At 47.3% G+C, this 8,125-nt stretch overlaps 1 protein-coding gene across 1 annotated transcript in view; it reads right to left on the bottom strand.

The window, feature by feature from the left end:
* The window catches only part of CACNA2D4 (calcium voltage-gated channel auxiliary subunit alpha2delta 4), a 194,040-nt gene that overhangs the window by 67,891 nt on the left and 118,024 nt on the right, over positions 1 to 8,125 (bottom strand). The window lies entirely within an intron of this gene.

Below are 8,125 nucleotides of genomic sequence, written 5' to 3'. Positions count from 1 at the left end.
GCTGAGGATTCAACTCCCATTCGTAGTCCTGGAAGAAATGCCTGCTGAGGTTGGGTTCTGTATCCTGGAAGGTAAGCTGCTGAAATAAGCACAGAATTGGCTATGCACCAGTTCCAGAACTTTACTGCTTTAACACAAAGAGAAGGGGACTTGGCACCTCCCTAGCAGTTGATATAGAACATGCAAGCTCTGTTGTCTGTGAGAATCTTTTTGGACTTGTCCTGATGACAGGCAGGAAGTGGATGCAGGCATTCCTGACTGCCTTCAGTTTGAGGAGGTTAATGTGTAGTCATGTCTCTTGGACAGATCATTTGCCCTGGACAGTGAGGGTCCCCAAGTACAGCCCCCAGCCCACTAGAGGTGCATCTGTCATTACAGTGATAGAGGGAGGAGGTTGAACAAATGGAATCCCTGCACAGACATTGTTGGGATTCCTCCACCAATTGAGAAAGTCTTGAACCTGATGAGGGACTGACACTAATTTGCTTATGATGTGTTTTTTCAGAGTATAAACAGTTCTGAGCCAGTCCTGCAAGCAACGAAGGCAGACCTTGGCATATGGCTTCACAAAAGTGCAGGCTGCCTGCCATGTGTCTGAGTAATTGAAGACAACTTCTTACTGATGTCTGTAGACTGACGAAACTTTGAGATGAGATTTGCTAACATCAAGAATCTGTTGGGGGGGAAGATAAGCCCTTACTGATATGGCATCCAAGTAGGTTCCTATGAACTCTATTCTTTATACTGGGCTCAAAATGGATGCCCTCTGCATGACAGTGCTGTAGAGATGGATCGAGTGGCAGTGTTGGCCACATCCAACAAGGCCTGTAGTGATGTTCTAGCGAACAGCTGACCCTTGTTAATAATAGCCTAAAACTGGTCATGCTGATCAGCCAGCAGATGCTCAATAAAGGTAGTGAATTTGGTATAATTTGAGTGAATGTATTTAGCCATGAGAGCTTGATAGTTTGTGATCCTAAACTGAAGAGTCATGGATGAGTAGGTCCTTCTGCCAAACAGATCAAAACATTTTTGGTCCTTATATGGTGTGTCCTTTGCATGATGTTGTCTGTCACTACCTCCACAACCAGGGAGTTCAGTGTTGGATGGGGGAACAGAAATTCAGTCTTTAGCTGGGACATAGTATTTCTTATCGTCCTGTTTACACGTTAGCAGAATCATCGCAAGAATCTCCCAAAGGGATTTTGCAGGATCCGACAGGGCCTCATTAATAGGCAGGACAACTTGGGTAGAAGGAGTCCATTAGAGGATGTCCAGGAGCTTACGTTGTGACTTCCTGACCTCTTCCAAGGGAACTGGAGATGAATCCGAAATACATTTAATTAAACTCTTGAAAGTTTCTGAAGTCATCAGCCACAGTTGATGGAGGAGGCATAACTGCTTCATCTGGGGAAGATGAAGAAATACTGTTTGGGGACTAACTTCTTTATTTGTGCCCTGGCCTCCTGCTCCTCAAAGGATTCTTATGCCTCAGGTAATGCCTCAGGTAATGGAGGAGGAGCAGATGAAGTAGGGGAACATCTCTCCTTGTATTCCCCATAAGAGGGCCCAGGGACATGGGAAAATTGCTGACCATATGCAGCCCAAGGATCCTAGTATAGCCATTGGGGAGGTCCAAAAGAAATTGGTGGGTGGCATCTAAGGGCGCTCAAACCAGGTTAGGGAAACACAAGCCTGTCTTTGGTGCAACTCCCCGCCCTTGTCAAAAGCATCAGGATGGAAATCCCTTGTCTGAAGTGCTGGGGAACCCTGGATTGAAATATTTGAATTGGAGGAAAATACTTCCTCTCTGAAGGTCTTGGAGAATCAAGTGAGAGCAAGGAAAGGTCCCACCTCAGTGACTGTGCCTGTCTCGGTGCCAATAACCTCTTAGTACTTACTAATAAGGGAGACTCCAGCTCCTCAAAAACAAGTAGATCCCTTGAGAATCTGAACTCCTGCGGTACCGGGTGGGTTTGAAGAGCGGGGCTCTGTACTGTTGTCAGTACCGAGAGTGTGTGCTCTCTGACAAGTCCACTCTGGTCAAAGTAGTTGGTACTGAAGAGGATACCTTGGGGTGCACCAAAACTGTATGAGAGGCATGGTGTCTTTCTGGTACCATGACCATCTTAGTGGCTGACTTAGATGTAGATGGCACCAAAGGAGTTGTGGATTCCATTTTCTTAGAAATGGAATGCTTTGATGATGCAATGCCCTGCTTGTGTGGCAGCGAAGGTCTAGGTCCCGAGGCATGCTTGCTGCCTTTTTCCTCTGCTGAGCTGGGCACAGGATCAGTACAAAGAGTGTTTGGAGCCTCAGCCATAATCAGGGTAGGACACGAGACCTCCACTGCAGTCTTGCTCCGCAGGGACTGATGTCTTTTTGAGGTGGACTCTTTCTGTGGAGATTGACTTAGTTTTCTGTGGGTCTTCTCTGTGGATTTATCTCAGGTAGACCCAGGTGAATGTTCCAAAGTTGACAGGGCATTGTGTTCAGTCAGTGATTGATGTTCGTGTGTGTGTGTCTCCTGCTTTGGATCTGAGGCCAATTGGAGAGAACACTCCACCATTGAGAGTCTCACTTTTAGCTCTCAATTTTTCTTGCCTTGCCCTTAAAAGCGGCGCAGATGGAGCACTTTTGTGGGGTATGTGCCCGATGCTGACCAGGATGGCTTCCCAGCAAGAGATGTATTGCTCAAAACTTGGCATACCCCAGGGCAACAGTATGTAGCAGTGCAGCAACACACTGCCCCATGCGCAGACAAACTACAATTTAGTCCACAACATTTGCTTTTTCCATGTACATACCTGGGAATCAGCTTGTTCACTACAACATTTGCAGAAATGAACACATAAAGGGTATAAACAGTGGAAATTCAGGTTTTTAGCTGAGTAAATATTCACGGAAGAAGCACCGAGATCTTCACTCAGCTCTGCATAAAGCTCTGGGGAAATATCCAGAGTAAAAATAATGCTTTGCATTTCTATAGCAGTTGCCTTCTGATGCTCTCTGCGGGCTTTGTGAACATTAAAGAATCTAGCCTCATATGCCAGATAAGTATTCATGATTACTCCTTAAAGATGGGCAAACTGAGGCACAGAAAGGCTAGTACAAAGTCACCAAGGGAGTCGTGGACAGGGCTGGGAACAGAACACAGGGGCCAGGTTCTGATCTCACTGACACCTTGTTTTATGCTAGTATAAAACTATTGACTTCAGGAGTGTTACTCTTGATTCACACTAGTGTTAATGAGAGGAAAATCAAGCCCTAGGTCTCCTGACTCCCTCTCTGGTACTTGAGCCACAAGCTTATTCTCTGTCTCCAAACAGTCTCTGCATTCCCTCTCATGCCTGGTCTCAACAGCGTATTTTCAATCCTCTCCCTCCCTGCATGGCCTCTGCTGGTTTAAATCTCTCCTTGGTCTCAGTGCCTTTGATTTTTCCCTTCACTCTATCCCTCTCATGCTCTCATTTTTCTTTTCTTAGTAACGGATCACCCCCTTTCTGTGACACTCTCTCTGACCAGTTGCTCTTCAGATTCTCTCTTCTCTGATCTCCTCAACTGTCACTTCTCAACTGCAGCACAATGTTCCAGCCCCCACATCCCACTTGCCTTTTAAAGGGTTTATCATAAGCAGGGGGCTTCCCCCGCAGGCCCAGACACAGCGTTGATGTCAGCAGGGGGTGCTTTGGGCAGCTTGCAGTCAGTCCCTTCCCAGCTCCAGCTGCTCAGCAGCTCCCCTGCTGGCTGCCTGCTGCATTGCAGTAGCAGTGGCTGCTTTATTGCTGGCTTCCTTGCCAGTCTGTGAGACGCCAGGGAAAGCACCACAGGCACTTGACTGGCTCTGCCTGAAGCTAGGGAGCAAAGTATAGCCCTCTGCGTCCACGCATAGCCACCTAGAGTAGCTCAGGCTAGGCGAAGAGAAGAAGTTATGAACCAGCAACCAGTCAAAGCTCCCTAATTCTCTGCCCCAGCTCTGATACAGGTTAGAGCAGGTGAGAGCTAACTGTGGCCCCCTGTCATAAATATAAAGGGAAGGGTAAACACCTTTAAATCCCTCCCGGCCAGAGGCAAAACACTTTCACCTGTAAAGGGTTAAGAAGCTAGGATAATCTCGCTGGCACCTGACCAAAATGACCAATGAGGAGACAAGATACGTTCAAAGCTGGGGCGGGGGGAGGGGAAACAAAGGGTTCTCTCTGTCTGTGTGATGCTTTTCCCGGGAACAGAAAGGAATGGAGTCTTAGAACTTAGTAAGTAATCTAGCTAGATATACGTTAGATTCTGTTTTGTTTAAATGGCTGATAAAATAAGCTGTGCTGAATGGAATGTATATTCCTGTTTTTGTGTCTTTTTGTAACTTAAGGTTTTGCCTAGAGGGATTCTCTATGTTTTGAATCTGATTACCCTGTAAGGTATTTACCATCCTGATTTTACAGATTCTTTTACTTTTTTTCTTCTATTAAAATTCTTCTTTTAAGAATCTGAATGCTTTTTCATTGTTCTTAAGATCCAAGGGTTTGGGTCTGTGTTCACCTATGCAAATTGGTGAGGATTTTCATCAAGCCTTCCCCAAGAAAGGGGGTGTAGGGAGGATTTTGGGGGGAAAGACGTTTCCAAGTGGGCTCTTTCCCGGTTATATATATTTGTTAGATGCTTGGTGGTGGCAGCAATAAAATCCAAGGGCAAAAGGTAAAATAGTTTGTATCTTGGGGAAGTTTTAACCTAAGCTGGTAAAAATAAGCTTAGGGGGTTTTCATGCAGGTCCCCACATCTGTACCCTAGAGTTCAGAGTGGGGAAGGAACCTTGACACCCCCCATAAGCAACTATACACTAGCAGGGAATAGCTGGAGTGCAGTGTGCTCCAGTCACTCTACCTCTCCGCCCCCAAGAGACCCCGTGCGCCAGAGGCTGTGAGAAGGGAGGTGTAGAAACTAGCTGTGCCAGCTGGAGACTTCCCTACGCTGGAGGAATCCTCAGCTGGGGACCTGTGGGTAATTTCTGCTCCCTTTGCACCGCCCAAGTGATGCAAAGGGAGTGGATGGGGGAAGACAATTTGCTCAAGAATATTGATTGTGGCCCCTTGTCCTTTTTAAAAATGGTATATCTGGCTCTCAAGATTAAAAGTTTGGACACCACCATTTTAGGGTAAGGCTCAGAGCCACAGGGGAGTCTCTCTCTCTCTCTCTCTCTCACTTCTTCCAGTGGCAAAAAAATTATATTAAGACACACAGCAACTGGATTCCACCCTGTGTGTGAGAATGGAATTTTCACCTTCAGAAGCTGTTCCCTGGAGAGCTCAGGGAGTTGGAAGCTGCAAGGGCCCTGCAGTCTGATTCCATCAACTCCTGATGTGGCCTTAGATTTGTCACTCAGACCCTCCATCCATACTGAGTAGAAAGGTGGAACCTATCTGAAATGCAGCTCCTTTTACTAAGTTGAACGATCTCAGATAAAAATGTTTCCCCACAACCCAAATTCATGTGCAAAAATATGCACCCTTCATCAGCAGCCTTGTCTCAAAACACACAGGCAGCTTCTGAGACTTATAGTTACCATTTGAGACCAGCATTTTCTTCGTAAGTAAGTGACCGCTCTCCTCTACAGATGTATGAAACGTGATCTAACACACCCTATGCCGTAGATCAGGTTCCCTTTGCATTAGAGAGTGTGGTCCTGGCATGGATAACTTCATACCTTCAATGTCCTATGAAAGTCTGAGCATAGGTTGTGGGAGGGCTGGCGGGTTGGGAGTGGCGTGAGGTCACATGGTGAGATAATGTACTGGCTTTTCATCTACGCTTAGAACTGGTTCAAATTCTGCTTGGGCAAGAGTGTAATGCCACCTGCCTGGCAGTGTACAAGTTTTCACATAGACCCTAAATGTGAGGGAGTGCCTGTCTCTATTTACCAGTGACCATAGGCAGCTAATCACTAGAAATTCGTCACCAACAATCTGTCTGAACACTCACAGACCAGCCACCAGCCATGAACATGCACAGATCTCATACTGAGCACCCTCTAACCCCATGGATGCATGAACATACACAAATATATATGTGCATATACAGATACACGTACACCTATGTATGGTCATACAGGCACCAGTGCATTTATGCAAGTGTGCACACACCCTCAGTGCATGTACGTATGTCTGCACTCTGCAGTGCATACATGCATGTGGACACCCCCCCCACCACACTCACACCCCTCAGTGCACACATGCACGCACTCACCAGGCACACACAATGCATTGTTACATCTCCCCCATGTACACAAACAGCCGACAGTCATATGCACCTCTCCCCCCATGTCCATAAACACACAATATGCTCACACATGCTCAGGTAGTGTCATGCATACACATACATTCCTAGCTCCTGCAGTTATGCAAGAGTTAATGCAAGGAGGAAATGGAAAGGAAATTAAAAGCGAAAAGTTGAAAGCCCAGCACATGATTCTTCTCCCAGCACATCTGTGAATCCTGGAGCGCGAGGGTAATTGTCTGCAATGAGTCAGACCAAAGGCACAAGGAAATAGTTGCCATAGCAACCCCCTCACTGCTCTAATTCAGCTTGGAATTAAAATTATATCAAATAATTTGCAAGCAAAGGGAATGTGGCAAAGTCACCGGGTGCCAATCTCCAAAGTCCAGCTGTACGTGAGCCTCTCCTGAGCCAATGTCAAGGGCTCCTTTCCGTTCAAGCATGGCCGCAACAGCAATCAGAAGAGCCAGAAAGGGGAGTTTGATGGATAACCCTTGGCCAGGCAAGCTCTGCTGTGCATAGGCAAGAACTGGCTCCTGGGCTGGAGTCCCACACTAGAACGGGCTTCAAACCAATGGACGGAGGGGGACAGATTTCCCAGGGAAATGCCCCCCCCACCAGTTTCTAAATAAAAAACCCATCTCAGTCTACCAGCCAGCCTGACCCTTAGAAAAAAATAACCCTGAAGGAGGATCATCCCAGCCAGCCAGAATGCAGGGATGCTGCACAGATATTGATCCTCAGTGTCAGGGTTATTTCTCTGTTATGCACAGCCTTGTACTCTGATTTACATAAATGCATGCTTTCCCCCCGGAATAAGTGGTGCAATGTGCAAATCTCTGCTCAAACTGGCTGAGGGGGTCTGACTGCTATTATTTACCACGGCAGTAGTGACCAGTGGCCCTGGTCAAGATCAACATCTGCTAGGTGCTAGAATACTGTTGTACAAACACACAGGGAAACAGTCACTGCCCTGAAGAGTTTACAATCTAAAAAGAGAACAAATGGCTAACGGGAGGAGGAAAAGAAAACAACAGACATACAAGCACAGCCATCAGCATGATAACAGGAGCGTATCTTGTTAGTTGAGGGGGGGGAGGGAATTGTTCTTTGTTGCTAACGTAAGTGACCCATACTTTAGTATGGGATCCTGGGCCTAGCTGCCACTTGCTCTATTTTTACTGCTTACTTTATTCATCCGAGCCTAATGTTCCTTGTTTGGTATTTGAACTCTTATTAGGCGTGGGTTTTACCATAGCACGTAGCCATCCTAGTCATGGACCTGGACCCCCTTGTGTTAGGTACAAACACAGGACAAAAGGATCGGTCCAGCCCCCAAGGGGCTAACAATCTAAACACACGACAAGAGGCAGAAGATGGATACAGACCAATAGGTGATTACAAGGAAGAAATGAGGCAATACTGGTCAGCATGATCAACAGTGGCATTTGCACACCAGCATCCCCGGGGCTGCTGAGGGCTAGGTCAGCCGTAAGCTGCTCTAACGTAATAGCCCCCAAAGGGCTGTTCTGCCAGCTGGGGATTGCTGGAGTGCAGCAGTGTTCTAGCCCCACCCCTTGCCCCACTAAGTGCCGTTCCCAGGCCCAACTGCTCGCTTCCAGGGCACTGCCCTTCTAGAGTCTATGGAACTACTGCTCAGTGCACTGAAGTGCTGTTTTCCCCACTCCGAAGTTGACTGCCATGCAGGTGTGGAAGAGGGAGAGGTTTGTGGAGCTGCTCAGGGATTGGGTGGTGGGCAGGAGGGACTGGCATAGAGATGGAGGAGGCAGACATAGCAGCAGCAGGTGATGGGCCGGGAGTGAGTTGCCCTTTCCCTTCTCCGCCCAAGGTACCCAGG

This window comes from Natator depressus, chromosome 1 (assembly GCF_965152275.1).
Source record: "Natator depressus isolate rNatDep1 chromosome 1, rNatDep2.hap1, whole genome shotgun sequence".
NCBI classification, from domain to species: domain Eukaryota; kingdom Metazoa; phylum Chordata; order Testudines; family Cheloniidae; genus Natator; species Natator depressus.
Note: the sequence above shows the minus strand (reverse complement) of the source record. Positions and strands in the feature narration are given on the sequence as shown.